Source organism: Pezoporus flaviventris, unplaced genomic scaffold, assembly GCF_033815535.1.
Source record: "Pezoporus flaviventris isolate CSIRO_AGI_PZ_B2104156 unplaced genomic scaffold, CSIRO_AGI_Pfla_v1 ptg000007l, whole genome shotgun sequence".
In the NCBI taxonomy this organism is placed as follows: domain Eukaryota; kingdom Metazoa; phylum Chordata; class Aves; order Psittaciformes; family Psittacidae; genus Pezoporus; species Pezoporus flaviventris.
This window is the reverse complement of record NW_026892555.1, coordinates 73,005,406-73,023,306: the sequence shown is the minus strand read 5'-3', so window position 1 is coordinate 73,023,306 and position 17,901 is coordinate 73,005,406. Positions and strand designations below refer to the sequence as shown.

Here is a 17,901-nt window from a genome sequence, read left to right as displayed (position 1 = left end):
AGAGGATTTTTTTTTTCTGTGCTTGTTACAGAAATTGTGGCCCTTTCTGTGCCTCTTTTTTCAATATTTGCTTCTTGTAATTAACAGAAAATGTTGCTGTTCTGGTCAACACCTTGAACGCTCTCCTTTTTATTGGTTATTGTTGTTTCTGTTGCCCTTCCATTCTTATCTTCAGTTTCCAGATTGTTCTGAGTCACAGCTGCTGCTTTCATGTTTTTTTGCTTTCCTCTGCTATTTGTCAATGGTAGTGTTAATGGTAGGATCCGTAGTATTGAGTTTTGCACAAAGAAGGGACTTTGATTTGCCCAGTCCAGGAGCAGAATCTTCATCGAAGGTACCTGTTCTGCAGGGTGACTTTGTGCCTTGACTGGAAATGCTTCTGAGATTCCAAACTTCAGTATCCCAACTGCACCCTAGGCCAGGATGAAGCAGCATCTCTGGCGACACCTTGTATGGTGGAAGGCAAAATGACAAAGCAGCGTGTGGATGCCTGAATTTTAGAAGACTGAAGTTCTCTAAAATCTTGCCTTGTGTTTCTTGCTGGCTGTTGTTATTTTAATGTATACTACAATCTTTTATTCTTAAAAGAAATATGTTTGTTGGTGTGAGTTCTGAAGCAATTATGCACAAAGCTAATGACTAGGGATGAAAGAGTTGTTGCAGCTTTCTAGTGACTGATTTTTCCCACTATTTCATGCTAAAGTATTTAAAGACCTTTACAAAATGGTTTGGATGATCATGATAAGTGATTCTATCATTGCTCTATATTTTGTATACATGGATAGAATCATAGGGTTGGGAAGGACCTTAAGATCATCTAGTTCCAACCCCCCTGCCGTGAGCAGGGGCACCTTATGCTAAATCATATCACCCAAGGCCTCGTCCAACCTGGTCTTGAACACTGCCAGGAATGGAGCATTCACAACCTCCCTGGGCAACCCATTCCAGTGCCTCACCACCCTCACAGGAAAGAATTTCCTTCTTATATCCAACCTAAACTTCCCCTGTTTAAGTTTTAACCCATTACCCCTTGTCCTGTCACTACAGTCCCTAATGAAGAGTCCCTCTCCAGCATCCCTATAGGCCCCCTTCAGATACTGGCAGGCTGCTATGAGGTCTCCACGCAGCCTTCTCTTCTCCAGGCTGACCAGCCCCGACTTCCTCAGCCTGTCTTCATACGGGAGGTGCTCCAGTCCCCTGATCATCCTCATGGCCCTCCTCTGGACTTGTTCCAACAGTTCCATGTCCTTTTTATGTTGAGGACACCAGAACTGCACACAATACTCCAGGTGAGGTCTCACAAGAGCAGAGTAGAGGGGCAGGATCACCTCCTTTGACCTGCTGGTCACGCTCCTTTTGATGCAGCCCAGGATACGGTTGGCTTTCTGGGCTGCAAGCGCACACTGAAGCCGGCTCATGTTCATTTTCTCATCGACCAACACCCCCAAGTCCTTCTCCTCAGGGCTGCTCTGAATCTCTTCTCTGCCCAACCTGTAGCTGTGCCTGGGATTGCTCCGACCCAGGTGTAGGACCTTGCACCTGGTTAAACTTCATGTGTGTATATGTGTGTATATAATCTAAGCATGTTTGAATCCTTGAATTTTAAGGGTGGTGGGAGATGGTGTTAGAAATATTACCTGCATATTTTTTTTTCTGTTTCAGTGCAATTTACCTACCCAAGCAAGCATCACAAAATAAAATTAATTGGTCATCCCCTGTGTTTAGGGCTGTTGTTGGTGGTTTTACTTCTGCTTTCCTTTGCTTACCTACTCCTTACTATTAAAATTGACGTTCTAGAAAATGGGAAAATAGTGCAACAAAAAGGGATGCTAGCATCAATAGAAATAACTATAAATATTGTCTCATTTTGTAGCTGGAAGTGACCTAGTTTTCTTAGGATTTTAGTGAGAGTTTAATGAAAATAAATACTGGCTGGGCTTAAGGGATGATTTTCATTGAGTTACTGCTTTCCATTTTATTTTAAACATACTCCTCTTTTTTGTTCACTTTAATAATCCATGACATAAAAGTGGTTCTTAGTTTTGCAGGACTAAGTTATGGGGGGTTTTCTAACAAGAAATTAGGAGGGAACATAAAGCTTGCTATCTGCAGTATGAGGTACTAGCACATTAAATTAGTTTTTGGTTTGAACATCTGCTGGAGCAAACTCCTCTCCCTCCAAAGTGTGGTAGATGATATATTTAAAAAGAGTTTCAGAAGAGTTGCCATGACATTTGAAGTTTAATTTGACTAACCTTACTAGTCAGAAAAATGTTTCAGAACTCCAGGGGACAACTTACATTTGTTTTTCTGATCTTTGAAACTGGAGCTTAAGGTGATGATCCAAGATAAGTAATTAATGATTAGACTGTAAAATCACATCATTAAAGAGTGCAATAAAACACTGAAAAATCTTTTAAGAGTGGGCCATGAATTGAGTTTTTACTTGAATAATTCTCTTTGGGAGGTGATTTATTGGGAATGATGATGTGCTAGACTTCAGAGATGCTGATTTGCTATTTTTATAATACGTCTCAAGTTCAAGAAGTCCAATACCTACAATACATATCAAAAAAGAATCATTCCTGCAGTGTGCCTTTGAGTGTAAGTATTAGATCTTCCATGGAAGGGGAAGGATATCCAGAATTTCAATAAATACAAAGCTTTGTTTTCTTGAGGATCAAGCATAATTACTGCTTTGTAAATAACAATTAAGCCACATCTTTGTATAAGTCCATCTTTTCTAAGTCTGAAACCCTATTTTGATAAGTAGGGAAGGAACTGAAATGATATAACTTGTCTGCACAGAGCAAGTTGTCAAAATCCATCCAGAGCCATTCTTAACGCAATAGTTCTCCCTGTTCTTTGTCTCGCATGCCATTTGTTTCAGAGGGCCTTACTGCATTTTGTAATTTATAAATAGAGCCATTTTATGAAACAGATGGTTTAAAAATAGGGCTGTCTGAGAAGAAAGACAGCAGATGAATGCTTTTCTGCAGTAGGCTGAAATTATTGGAAATGTTTGATTCATTAAGAATCCACTTCCCTCAATACCTCTCCCAGTATTTTAAGGGTGAACTTCATCTGCTGCACAGTACCAAATATCTTACTTTCCGATTGTCTGTCAGTATTTCTTATGAGATGGAGAACTGGCTTCCTCATTAGCCCTTTGGGAGCAATTATAGGTATTGAAAGGCTGAAGCTGAAGTTGAATGAATTCCAGTCTTGTTTGTTTGGTGTTTTGTGGAGACCAGTGGGAATGCTTATAGTGACCTGAATGTAATTCTTACCATGGCTGCTACTCTCCAGCTCTTCTTGTTCCTTTGCCATTGAGGGGACAGCTCTGGCATCCTTAACCATTTTTTTTTCCTCTATGGAGGTAGGCCACACATTGGAAGTACTGTCTCTGTAAAAATAACTCAAAAGAAAACAAAACGATCCCCCTTGTTTATGCTGGTGCAAATGAAGGTGATGTTCCTTCTGTGGCAATTTCTGCAGAGTCCATTCTAAAAAAGGGGTGGGAGACTTACGTTACTGTTCTGACTTTTCCCGTTCTCTTCTTTCTTTGAATCTTTGATGCTCAGAGGCTAGTAAAAAAGCTTTAGTAAAGCTCTGACATAATCTTTTTGATGGGAAACAGGCTAATGCCAAATGTGAGAGGATCTCTGAAGAAACAGACCGTGTCTCTGTTTAGTATGTAACACACAGTACTAGGTGGGCAACTAACTTGGGTTTCATACAAATTTCCCTGGAAGATTTCTGTTATGCGCTTTGGCGAATCAGAACAGAGGTGCTGTTGAGCAGCATTAATTGCTTTTATTGACTTTGCATGCTGTTATACAGATGAGATGCCTGGAAAATGAGCTTGTTAATTTTGCCATACTGCTGTCAACAGACTTTGGCTTTTCTAAAGGTGTCACTCAATAGGCTATAGAGGAAATATTGTGATGACTGTAATTTTCTTCTTTGGCTTTCACTTGCTAAGTTTAGCTTTTATTGAGAAAGCTGATTTTAATTTACAAACTGCAAGCAAAGCTCTGAACCTGAAGAAACAACAGATGTCTTGAGTCCCAGGGATATATCCTCTGCTAGAAATTATAGCAAAATCACCGGTATTAAAAACCAACGAACAAAAAAAAAACAAACCAATAAAAGCCCCCAAACCACCCATACTACACATGGCCCACTCATCAAATTTTAGGTAACCAGTTGTCTGTAATGACTTTTTTTGGTTTACAGATGTTTTAAGAGGTGCAGAAATGAGGCATGAATTGAGATGTTGTCAGGAATGAGCAAATAGCACTGTCTCTTGTTGCAGTTTTAAGCATGTAAGAATGTGTAACTAAGAACAGGATACTTAGTGCTGAGTTTATTAACCTTCCACTTGATGACTTGCCTTATCCTTTCTATTTCAATGTTCATTTTGATTTCCTTCAGTTATGGAATCAGAATTTTCTCCCTTCTGTGCCTTAATGCCTGCCTCTCAAATGGGATCTGTTTTTGCATTTACAGGCTATGCAGTACTTTCCCATTAATGTTCCATATAAAAATGAGGTGTTTGTCTTGACTACCTAATATAAAAACAGATGATCCTTATACTCTGTAGGAAAGAAAGGCAGCCTGTGAACCTAAAACCACTTATCAAGAAGTGTTTATCACTGTCTTTCAGTGTTAGCGTTTTTCTGAGCTGCAGTTTAGTGGATAGGAGGGTAAGAAATTACCGAGACATCGGATTCTAGCTTCTGTGCATAATAAAGTAAAAATGGAGTGCCCATATTTATTTTCCCTGCTCTGCTTTGTGTTCTGCCTCCAGAACTGCCCAACTCTCTGTCCTAAACCACAATGACTGCTTGAATGTCTGTTTGCTCTACCGACCTTGGGACTTTAAGCACTAAGTACAAGGCCCATAGGTCTTCTGGGGAAGAGCGTGTTCCAATGAGGGAATAGAAAAACTTTTTATTTTATTTTATTTTATTTTAATTATTAATCAGATTTCTGGATGAGAGAATAAGGACACTTCCTTAGGAGAAGGCTGTGAGGGAGCCGTGAAATGTGTCCCTGCAGCTTAGTGTCTAGATTATAAAAAAAAAAATGCCCCTAACCTTCAGATACCTGACAACCGCTCCCAAAGTAAATTGTATATATGTGATACATTCCTCATGTTGTTAAAGCAATGGCTTTGCCATGGGAACTTTTTCTTTAGTGAATCAAAGTAAGAAAAACAATGAAAAATAGAAGAAATCCAAAATGTTCTTAAAATGCAGCTGCATCTGATCTGAAGCTACAAGCAGTATTTACATACACATTTAGTTCACAGCATAAAGCAGAAATTTGAAGTGGTCTGGGATTTTAAATGTGCTTTCATGTTTCCTAATGCTCTCAGATTTTTGTTCAGTTTGTTCTTACCTGCAATAATGATTGTAAAATACTACAACAATTATATGTAACTTTTTTTATCCTTTTACTTCAATGTTACTCTCTTTAAATCCCATTTTAACATTGTTTTTATCTAGGATAATGTAGTATATAATTCTGTGTGGTCTAATTTTCATCTATGATCTCTATGTATCAGTACTGTTTCCAGCACAATGTAATGTGAGAGCCAAATTAGTTTGTTTTGAAGGAATTCAGACCTTGGGGTAGAAAGTTAGAGAGTAAGTTAAGATGTGGGACGGGTAAAAGCACTGGAAAACTCAGCATGGGCACCAAGTGTGTGCATTTAGTCAGTTGGTAGTGTTTGAACCTTATCTTAGACAAAGTGTGATTATCTCACAGATTTATCTGTGGTGCACGTTTCTTTTTGCTTTGTTGCATTGTTTCATGTTCTCTTACCTTTGGAGAATGAGAACTTTAGAACATGGCAACTTCTCCAGCTGCATTGTCTGTGTTTCTGAAGAGAGTACTAGTCCTAACATTAGGATTTCCGTATTGAGTCTGGGTGTGTCTTAGTTCTTTCCTCTCCTTGTTTGTGCTATTTATTTCCTGCTGTTGTTCTAGGAAAATTTTAGGGACTTGGGTGCAGATGTTTTAAATCAAATACCTTTTACTTCGTATATAATTATGAATGATCAGAAACAGTGGAATTGTACAAGTGCTTGCAGACAGGACAGGCATCCTCCCATCCTGTCCTAGTAAGCAAATTCTATGTCACAGTTCAAATTGTTGACTGTTCCTACATGCATTTCTAATAGGAGTTTCCTGGTTACTGGGCAGTTTGCTTCAGTTCTGCATGCCTTACTGATTCATACTATGATGTTGTGAATTAGAATCTAAATTGAAAGTGTTGCTTGGTGAATTTTGAAGACAGTAAGGACCAATACCAGATACTGAAGTTAACATGGCATATTAATGAACACCCCTCAGGATAACATGCTTAATCTCTCTGCTTTTCTGTGTAAGTTCTCCCAACCACTTGAGTACACAAACTGTAGATCATCCCCAGCACCAGGTACCAAAACCTCTTCCTTTCTTTTAGGTTTTTACATGAAGTGAGTATCTCAAGCAGACTTGAAATACAGGAACAAAATCAGATCCAGGTATTCTGCTGTCTGAAGTGAAGGTATAGGACACCAGTGTGGCGAATGAAGAATCAGTTACTTCATGCTCTACTTAGAAGTTTACCCTTAAAAAAGAAAGTTAATGTAATATGCCACTTTAAATATAGAGTCTGCAAAGATTTGAGATACTGGAGGAGGGCAAGGAGGGCTGTAAAAAGAAGTTAGCTGTGGGCACAGTGCAGAGCAGTGCTGGGATCTGCTGCCTGCCGTGTCATTTAAGCCTAGGGCACAACAGGGAATAGTAGACATTTGCTTTTAGTAACAGCTTATGATGAACTAGACATTTTAATGAAATTCTTGACAGGTATCCTAGGTGTACATTGAACTCTTCTCTTTCCTTAATTTTGTTAGTACTGAACACAAGGGAAAAAAGAATTTGTTGAGGAGGAGCTTGGAAATTATTATGTGTGTCCTTCCTGGGATGATGCCCAGGATTAAAGTGTTTACCTCTGTACCTTTGCTTTGCCTGAGGCATTTGTGATTGCTTCAGCACTGAGAGCAGCCAGGGAGATGGGAGTGTGCGTGCACGTTGGGTGGCAAAAAGAGGGATAGGCTGCTAGAAGAATGCCAAATTATTGAATGCTTTCACTACTGATGGGGAAAACATTTGGCCTTGAGTAAGAATGTTTCAGACAAAGTTTGGAATATTTCCAGATCACAGCCGTCATGGTCTTGCCGTCTCTGCAGCCACCTAGGAAAATAAATAAAAATCTAGAGCATTCAACTTTGTGCTGAAGAGAGAGAAGAGCTAAGGAGCTTGCTGGGGAGGGGAGAGCATCTATCAGTTTGCAGCTTATGGTACCAGCTGGACTGTGCTGTGTCTTCTGGCTCTGGTGATGGATAAGTTAATTTTTGTCTTTGTCTCATGCATGCTGAGATAGAAGAAGGGAAAGCATCCGTCATTGAAGGAGAACAATTTAAAGCCTCTCCCCATTTCCCCCCCCCCAAAAAAAAATATTGAGGCAGAATATGAAAGCACTGTAGATATGAAACTATTTTTAATTCTTTCTCTTATTCTTATAAATTATTCCAGTACATTTGGGCCGGGAACCTCAATTGTCTGGAGCTTGTTGAAGTGTTGCATCATGGCCCCCACCCTCCCTTTTGTTTAGGAAATCTGCCTCCAATTTGAAAAGTAGACTACAAATCCATTTTTTTATCTGATATATCACAATTGAAATTAATAGACTTACACAGGATTTAATATGGTCTTCTGTCTTTAAAATGTAGTGGATATGATTTCTTTAAATCATTTTGAAGCATTTAGACTACCAAAGTGGCTAAGTCAGCTTGTGGAATAAACTGATGTGTGAAAACTGGCACACTGTACATTGTAATGGCATTTTATTGGGGTATTATTACTTCAGCTGCACAATTATGGGAGCCTGCTGCATATTAGCAGACACTTTCCTCATAACCTCAAGCTATATGCACTGAGTTATTTTTCTCTTCAGACTATCATCTTGGATTCTCCTACACTACGTATAATTTCAATTTTTTTTCTCTGAAGCAGTGCATGCTGTAGGCAATAGCGAGTGTAATGCTTTCTGCATTGTTAGGCAATGAGAGTTAGCAGCAGCTGCAATATTCAGGATTAGTCTTTTCGTTATTATTTGGCATCTGCAGTACCTACATAAATCTGTTCAGTCCTGTTTCTCCAGAAGGCAGCTGGGCTCTCTGACAGGCGGAATGCGACCATAAAGGTTTCCTGAAGTTGTCACTGTACTTTGGAGTTCAGTGTTAATTGGAACTGCAGTTTTCACAAAGCAGTTCACTGAGATATATAAAAACTTGCCTTTTATTTAAGGAAAGAGGAAAATGTTAAAAGACATCTTTACATTTTATCATGGTGAAATAGGGACTGATCAAGGTTCTCAAGGCTGCACCACAAATCAGCTGCTAAGCCAAAAGTATAATTCAGGTCTCATAACCCCAAGCTTCATCCTTGTCCACTAGCGAGCAGATGTCTCTGCATTAAGTATGCTACAGAAAATATATTAGCTGCTATCCTGCAGTACAGCAAATGTCTTTCAGAACAGTAAAAAAACCTCGAGTTTTCCTGAGGGTTGTGGGCCTTTTTCTCAGTGTCTGTCGTCTAAGCTATTCTTGAATTTTTGAAATTGGATTGAAAAGGTTCACTGGCTTTTGCAGAAGATCAGATAAAACATAATGTTTTATTGTTACGTATCTAAAGATGCTTTGCTCAGGATTTCTCTTCTATGATACCCATAGTTTTGGTTTTACCTTTTTTAGCTTACTTGCCTTCTTTGGAAAATAAAGTAGCCATATACAAGTTAATGAAAGAAAGGGATCAACTGTTTGGTTTCATGCAGACTAAATGCATAGGTTACAGGGTATTCGCATTTGCTTTTTTTTTTCCTCAGTTGGCATAGATATTGAAGAACTTACATGGTGATCAGTGAAATTTAAGATTGATGTGCTAGCATGAGCTTTGAGAGTTTGACTTAAATTTGAGAATTAGCGAGGACATGAAATCACTTGGCAAACTTCCAGAAGAGAAATAACAACAATTGCCCATGGAATAAAATGTTATCAGCATGGGTGGAGTGATGTTAAGACAATTTTTCTTACAGGTAAAAATTGTAGAAGTGGTAGAAGCAGTACGGTGTTGCATTTTGAGAAAGAAGGGAGACTCAAGAAGGTTGTTCTGTGATGTTCTTGAAATATTTAGCCCCCTGCCCAAACAAAAAGAAAAGTTAAATCATCTGTCAAGTTTCATCTTAAGGACACACATAAATGCTAGAAACATTTTTTTAATCTAAATCTTGTAGACATGCACACATACACACACACACACAAGAATAGATCTTGTGTATGTTATGTTACAGTGTTTAATAATCCTCTTCATTGACTTTCAGTATGGCATTGATTTCTCTGGTCATGAAACTCTCAGCTTCTTGTGTTGTCAGTATTAACATGACATGTCTAAGAAGTGTTAGTCTTGTCAGTATGTTAGAGCTAGAAAAGTCTGTCTGGATTATCAGTCCTATGAACTTCAGGTTCAGGAAACAATGTAAGAGTATGGAGACATGTAGAGAGTGAGTACTAGTGGGAACAGAGCACTTGAAATGTCCTATAGACTTCAGTCAAAGACCAAAAAAGCGTGAGGATAAATGGTGTTATGCTCAAGAACATATATTTTCAGAAGTTTTGCTGTCAAACTCAAGATCAGAGGTGTATCAGAACTGATTTATTTTAAATAAAAATACGCAGTTGTGCCATTTGCAGAAAGTTTGATAAAGGCCATGTTTTCCCTGCTTTTTGAAGTTTTCATGAAAGATGTGACTTTAGTGGGAGCAAGACCACAATAATTTATTACTGTTTTTCTCCATCTCTAGCATTTTAAACTACATAATACTGTTCCTTCTGTCAGCAGTCTTAATAATGGATTATACTTTAAAAATTACTATTTTGGGAATCATGGTTGTTTTTGGCAAGAACTAAATGCTGCTCTTGAGCTATAAATCTGTGGTGGTTAGTTAAAAGGTTAAATTTACACTAACATGTCTTGTCACTTTGACCCAGATGGAGTTAAAGCAAGTACGTAGGGCAAGTTCAGTGGCTTTAAATGAGCCATTATTAGTCAAATCCCTGCAAAACTAAATAGCTATTATGTCATCCTGTTTTATAATTTTTAGCCAAAGAACTCTGACTGACTGGCGACTTCACATTCTGGTCTATGCTTTTCTGTCAGCAATACATTTCCCATCCTGCCATTCTGTATTTGTTCTTATTTTGGCCCAGTGGAGAATAAAGTCATCCTGTGAACAAGATTAAAGCTGTGGGTTATTCATGAATCTAATTTTCTTTGTCAAGACCTTCCCTTTCAGTAAAACTGGAAAAAAAGGTACCATGGCTAATAGTATTAGCTATCAATATGCAGAATCTAACTAGGGCTCATACTCCTTAGCATTGGCATGCGTTCCAGCAAATGCAGTGAGTCTGCTTTATGGAACTCTTCTCCAAAGATGATCTTTGTATGGGCCATGTCTCATACTCTGATTATGTTGGATTTACCATGCCTATGAAGCGAGCCTGACAGACTCTGGATGAGTAAAATCTATTACTTATGTGGTTTGCATGTGGGAGTATATGTACGTGTGTGCTGATGTCCATGGTTCTTCATGACTTGGAGCTTTAGTTCAGCAAGGCAGGAACAATGCTGGAGATCATGGAGTGCTGGTGCTGCTCCTGTTTTTTTCTGGATCTGATATGTGATATCTGAGCCAGAAGACACATCTGTGAAGACCTGGACATTTCCCAGCCCTGCATGTAGCGCTCCATACATTGAACTTCTCCTCTGCAGTGTGGGTCGGTTGGTTGTTTGCTTCTTTGAGTTGGTTCTGTCGTCTCAAACATGGTGGCTGGGACACACTCAAGGACATTGTTGATTTTTTTAATTTGCTCTGCTCTTTTTCCTAAAATTTCCTACATTTGTTTAGGTTTTACTTTACTTGATATTGTGATTTGAGAAACATATACAAACTGAAGCTTCATAAGAAGGGTATTCCTATTTCTTCATGTTCCTAGTGCCTAGATTTTGCTTAATAATTGCCATCTTTCTGCATCTGTTCTTTAGTCCAGCAAATAAACTGGATTTAATGAGATCCCTTTCCTAATGTGAGGACCTCTTCATCATCAAAAGAGGAAAATAAGTAATAATATTCGGTAGCATACATTATAAGAAGCAACGTTAGTTTTCGTAAAAAGAGCACAAGGTTGTATATAGCAGCTGTTCTGAGCATTCACCCTTGATTCATTCCTGAAAGTGGGCTACATTTGCATAATGCAGACAGGTTTTATTATTATTATTACTATTATTAATATTTTCCTGCCTTCCTCTCAATTTTGGTGCACTTCTGTTCTTACATTATTTTCTTTCCTGCTGCCAGATAGCATCAAAAACAAATAATTTGTTCAGTAGTGCTTTAAGCAGTAAATAAAATTACTTATATATGCTCATTTCTCCTAAGCATAGATGGTGAGAGCACTGAAGTGGTGAAAAAGAGCATCAAGAGCATCTCCCTGCTGCTGTTGACACTTCAGCTCCACCAGCATCAGCAGAGGTCACTTGTCTAATGTGGGTTGTGATCTCTGTGGAGCAAAAGCCAAGGCTGGCTAGTGGAGTGGTGTGGAGCAGGTGTGCTCTTAGCCCTCTCAGTGTCCTTTTTTACCTTGCAAGGGGAGCAGTGGTTTCCATTAGGTGTTGTATGAAAATCCTGGGTACTGGGTACCAAGGCAAGCGCCCAGCTGAGTGGGTGAGGTGAGGTTGCTGCTGTGGCATGCTGCCTGAGCAGTGCCGTGCAGCTGCAACAGGAGAGGGAAGTCTCAGCATGCAGACAAGCCGCAGTGTCTAGGCATGCCACGATTATTTCTTTACTCAATTCAGCGTGTAGCCAGCCTAATGCACTAGACAGATGTGAGAGCAGAGCCCCTGTCTGTATGACAGCGAAGGCTGATAACTGCATGTTCACTTTCCTTCATGTTCGCACTAGATTTAATTATACCACTTGGTTATACCAATGACTTCGATACCATATTCTAACTGCAATGGGAAGCACCATTCCTATGTATTTATTAATAAATCTACTGAATATTTCTGGAAAACTTCCGCTAGTATATACCTAAGTATATTTTTATCCATGCGCAGAAGGTGTTTTTTTTCCTTGTTTGCTTGGGTTTTTTTCTTCCCCCCCCCCCAGTTTTTAAAATTTGTGTGCTTCTTGGCAAGTAAAATGTTTGTTAATGAGAGCAGGGAAAACCAGCTATTTGGAAAGTGAGCTTGCCTCTTTTTTTACCTGGTCAGTTTCATGAAAGTTTTTGTGTGAGATTGAAATTGGTCATCAGTTTCAAAAGTCTTTTTGAAAGGAAAGGGTGGTAGATAGAGGCAGGAAGCACAGCCACTGTAGCCTTTTGACTTTAGAAAAAGTTGCAAAACCAAAGCAAAAGTAAACTAAAACATAGTTATATACCCCAAATTAAAAAAAAAAAAGAAAGAAAAAAGTAGGTGATTTTTTTGTTTTGTTTTGTTTGTTATTTGTTTTTTTTTCCCTCTGTCTTCTGATTTTGGTGGCTTAATTTATGATTTCTGTAAGACTGGTTTGGTGTCGGTTGTGTAGGCTGAATTAGCCTAACTTTAGATTAACTAAATGAATATTCAAGCTATTTTTCTAGTGTTACCCTACCCACAGCATATACTGTATAGTGCCCAATGAGGGTGCTGCTGCAGTCATTAGAACAGCAGGGTTGCCATATTAAGAGGTAAGGGGGAAACAAGGTATGAATCTGTAAATATCCAAGCTTTGAGTTTGTTTCTGTGTGCATGCATGTTTTCCCTAAATCCGTAAGGTGGATTCATCATTTGCCTTCCTGTTTTGTCTAGGTAATTCTTAAAATGAGAATAAGAATAAACTTGCTAAAGCTTTTATTTTCCTAAAATAAAATCTGAGATATTTATGTAGAAACACAAATTCTGAAATGAGTGGTGAGTTTAAGTGCATATAGAAAGCATTAGTACTGTCACGTTTATTTAGAAAAATTGAGGTATACAGCCTTATTTGTAATGTTTCAAAGCATAATAATTCAGCTGCTCATTCTGGTGTAGTGAGTGCGTACATAAATCACTAGCACACTACATCTTAGAGATGGGTTGCTTGTAGTTGTCTGTAGAACTTACTGTATGGTAACAGTTATAATTAATTACTTGACGAGCCCAATGTCTTGGAGTACTTTGTCATCAACAGGGACAGGTGCTGGGTAGTTGTGCTGAGATGTTCAAGTATTCTCTGGTACATAGTAATATAAAAAGCAGAACTTGGTCCTCTTCCAAGGTTTAAATTTGCTCTTGCCTTTCTGAAAAGTGGGAGGCAAAGAAAAGGTAATGCAATGTCTTCTTGACAATATAAGCTTTACCTACCAACTTGGACTATGAAATTCAAAGTGACCTTCAATCCTTTATGTTTGATTGGGTCTCCCTGTGCTGTGGAGAACGCTATCTAAATCTGCTCTTGGCAACTTCTACAGCAGAGTTTGACATTGCTGAATTTCATGGAGGGGTGTGTATATATGTGCATATGATATAAATTCTTAATTTAGAATAAAATATGTAAATGATAAAAATCTGAATAACTTGTTGATAGGAGAGGGCTTAGGAGAAATTTTGACGTGTTGGACATAAATCTGGATCTTGGGTGTCTAACCTGGAAAGGAGTTCTTGCTCATATGATGATTCCTTGCTATAAAATGTTTTTTATGCAGTAGTACTTATGCATCTTGCAGATTTCTTGAGACTTTCATAGGTCAGAAAAGCACTGGAAAAAAATCGCAAGCACTACCAGTCATCCAGTACAGTCTATGAGTAAACAGAGTGGAACAATGAGTCCTTTTTGTCTCAGGTCTCTGATTAGGTTCAAGGGTGAACTATTGATTACTAGTGTATTTGTTCTGTGCTGTAGACATTCTTAATCTCAAGGAAGCTTAAATTGGATGGGCTATTATTGTTTTTTACTTTTGAAGTGAAGTACCTTCTTGTCAAGGTGTTGAGAGCAGGAAACTGCTCTGTTATTCCTGTCCTCCTGTTTCATGTAAAGATAGCACTTGATTGATTAGCAGTACCTTCTTTGTTTCAATAAAGAAAACAGCAAGATGATTTTTTTGATATTTATATTGTCTTTGTCATTCCTACAAAATGGGTTAATGTCTTGAAGTGTTCTTGATGATGCATCTTTTTCTTGAAAATGTCTTTGTATTGTTTTGAGACGCTAGACAGTAATCTTCGGTTTTCTCTTGAACTTCCTGCTTTATGGAGAGATAAAAGAATACTAAAGTTTTGTCCACCTGAATTTTGTCACAGATTTCACTTAGGGCCTGCATTAGGCACATTTAATTTTAAGTTGTGGTTAGAGTTCCAAGGGAGATTTTTACAGTGAGGATTTTTCTCAAATTCGTATGTCCCATGGATTTTGTTAGTTCTGTTACAAGTACTCGTCTTTTCTGGTTCTTATCCCAAGCTGACAGTTATTTTAAAGAATTATTTTTCCTGCTGCTTTGTTTGGTTCTTGTTCATGCTGTGTGGTTCAGTGACTTACATCTCTAATTTATTGTCTTGAGAGACAGATGGTTTATGACTGCTATAAATGTCTGAGAATTGCTGATGAGCTGTCTTTTCAATACCTATTATTTCTCTTTTATGTTTCCTTATCTTCTAGGAGCCCACAAGGTAGACCCAGGACCCCACTGTGCTAGGCTCTGCACAAACGCTGAACAGGGGCAGTAGATGATTACAGAGGAATGGTGACTAAAAGGTAGGTAAGAGATTGTGCAGTGGGTAGATGCTGATGTCATGGAGAGATTGTAAGATGCTATCTGTGAAAAGACTTGTGAGATGGCTTTGTAGACCATTACAGTTATTCTGCCTTTCTTTCCTCCCTAAGCTAAAGTAATGCAAGAAATGGAAATGGGAGGAGTGCAAGGAAAGCAACCTGCAATTCTCCTTTCTTCTTCCCTCTCTTAAATTACACTCAACTTGGAAAAGGAAAACTACATAAATTGGGTATGTTTATTTAAAGACAAACTAAAAGGGCAACTGTAAGAGTAACATGTTTGTAGGTGGCAGAGACACTATTTCAGGATGCTGTTTTGAAGGCTCCACACAAATGCCTACCGTCAGTCTAAAAAGAATTAGGAAAAGGAAGCCTTTATAGCTAAATGACAAGGTAGAGAAGACTATTAAAAGCAAGAGAACATCTTAAAAAAAGATGTGGTTGTGTTCAAAGAAGGAAGTAAGACCAAAAATATCCTACTGTCAGGCTAAACGGAAAATTAATAAATGTTTTTCTTTTGTCCTTTTTAAAAAAACAAAAAAAAAACCAAAAAACACAAAACACACTGGTATCAGGAAGCCAGTCGAAGAGTCTGCGTGGCTTGCATATAATGACATCATGAAATGAACAATCTGCGATAAAGCCATGGCAGAAAACGAAATAATTCTTGTGTAGATGTGGTTACCACTGAAAAGTGTGGGGTGGCTCCTATTTTGAAGCCTGCTGTGGGAGGCTTATGAGATTGCCTTTCTCAGCTGGAAACATTTGTAGGAGAGGTTGTGGAACAAATTGTGTGTTCCCTGTTTAACAGGTGCAGATGTATCTCACCCAAGTGTTTAAGGAATGGAAGGGTGAAGTAGACCAGCTACTGATTGTGGTGTGCAGCCTTTTGCTTTAAAGTATCTCTGCTGTTGAGAACTTGAAGATGTCTAATTTGATGCCGTCTTTTAGAACGCATTCATGTGGAATCAGGGAGCCTAGAAACCAATAGGTCTATTGTTTAAATTGAGTGGATTAATTTAAAAATTAGATTAGAGGCTGGTTTAGAAAAACCATCAGATAAATATGATGGAGATAAGGAGGAAGAATTGATTTCTATAAAGGGGAGCCTGATGAAGAGGAAATTTAGAAATGGGTTAATATTAGCCTTTAAATATTTGAAGGATGCTTACAAAGATGACACAACCAATGTTCTTAGTAATGGCAAACAATGTAGGAGGGGGTTAACATACACAGATTGCAGATTGAAATATTCCGATTGGGCATTATAGGAAAATCTTTTTTCACTAGGAGGGTAGCAGCACTGGAAGAAGTTACCTGGAAAGCAGGGGGTGTCATCTCTCTGAGTGGAGGCTTTCAAGTCTCAGTTGGACAATTGTTCTCATTACTTAGTTGAACAGTTGATCTGATCTACTGTGTCTTTTAGTGATTGGTCAGACTGGATGACTCCCAGGGATCCCTTCCTGCCAGAACTTTTGCGATTAGAAGTCAAGTCTTACTAAACTGTTGTCGTCCTTTGAGGGAAGTAACCAGCATACAGATGAAAGAGATTTTATGATGTATTGTTCTACTTTTTGAAAAGGCATTTTGTATTCAAAGTCCTCTCAAAAAAACCTTCTAAAAGAACTGAACAGGCACAGGTTAAGAGTGAGGACTGCAAACTGTGTAAATAATTGGTTAAATGGTAAGAAACAAAACAGAAAAATATGTTGGATATCACCAGTGGATTTCCACAGAGATCTCTGTGAGTGCCCAGGGAGATATATTCATAAGTAGATTGGAACAGAAGTGTGGTGACAAGGTTTGATTCTGGAACTAAGTTATTGAGGGAAAAAGAAGGCAAAGGAAAACAGGGCAGACTAAAAAACTGCAGAAGACCCTTATAAAACAAAGTGGCCATTAAAATGGTGAATGAAATTCAGGATCGGTAATGGTAAATTATTTTGAGCTGGCCTGAGATCTTGGGACAGTAATTTTAATTAAAATTGGGAAGCAGTATTTTAAGAAAAAGAAAACAAACAAAACCCAACAAACAACCCAGCTCTGTAGTAGCAGTCAGAAGGCAAATTTATGTCAGGAATTGCTCTGAAAGGAAAGAAAGCAAAATATCATTAGGCCAGTCTCTAAATCTGTTTTGGTCTCCTTATGTCAGAACAAGTGGAATAGAACTGGAAAAGGTTCAGAGCAGGGCAACAAGAATGAAGAAAGGCAGCAGGGTGCAGAAGGCATCCATGGAGCAGCTTCCCTGCAATAACAACTGGCTATATGAGAGTCACCAGACTGGAGAAGAGATAGTGGCCAGATGCTAATGTTAAGAGGTCTGTAAAACTGCAAGAGCTGTGAGGTGTCTGGATGGGAAATGAATACTCAGTATCACCTTATTTTTGTATTAGAAGAGGTATCAGGTGAAACAGGCAGGTAACAGTTTCAAAGCTAGGAAAAGAAGGTTTTCTTTGCATGATGTGTAGGTCAGTTCTGAAATTCCTTGCCATGGGATCCTATGCATGTTCCATGGGCATAAAGATCTGCTGAACAAAGTTGGAAAAGGAGGGAGGAAAAAAAAAAAAGGTTGCAAACCAAGGTATTGTTTCTAGGTAAGGAAGTCGCTGAGCTGCAAATTGTGGAAAACTGTGCAGTAAGTGCTGTTGGGAGAATGGGGGAGTGTGTTTCTGTACAGCTGCTCTGGTTTTACTGTTGCCTTAAACATCTGTTCTTGGCTGCTTCTGGAGACAGGAAAGTGGGTCAATCTGGATATTTAGTCTGAGCCAGTTTGGTCATTCCATTTGGGTTAAAACATCCAGCCTGGCCCACTACATTGGTTCTTACATACTGTTCTGTGAATAGTAAGGTTGCAGGGTGCAGTATCCGAGGAGAACTCTGTTGATGAAACCGTTCTAAAAAAAATTAAGCTCTTATGTAATTTGTGGTCTTGCACTGAGCTTGGAGACTTTTCCATCATTCTAAGATAAATGCTTTTTATCTTATTTTGGCACTTGATAAAT

At 38.6% G+C, this 17,901-nt stretch overlaps 1 protein-coding gene across 7 annotated transcripts in view; it reads left to right on the top strand.

The window, feature by feature from the left end:
- Nucleotides 1–17,901, top strand: part of SEMA5A (semaphorin 5A) — an 831,366-nt gene that overhangs the window by 68,513 nt on the left and 744,952 nt on the right. For 6 of the 7 annotated variants that reach the window (XR_009742648.1, XR_009742649.1, XM_061449193.1 and 3 more), the window contains exon 2: nt 14,786–14,881. The exons of the other annotated variant lie outside the window; for it this stretch is intronic. The gene's annotated coding sequence lies outside the window, so the exon portion shown is untranslated. The remainder of the gene's footprint in view (nt 1–14,785; nt 14,882–17,901) is intronic. 7 annotated transcript variants of the gene reach the window in all.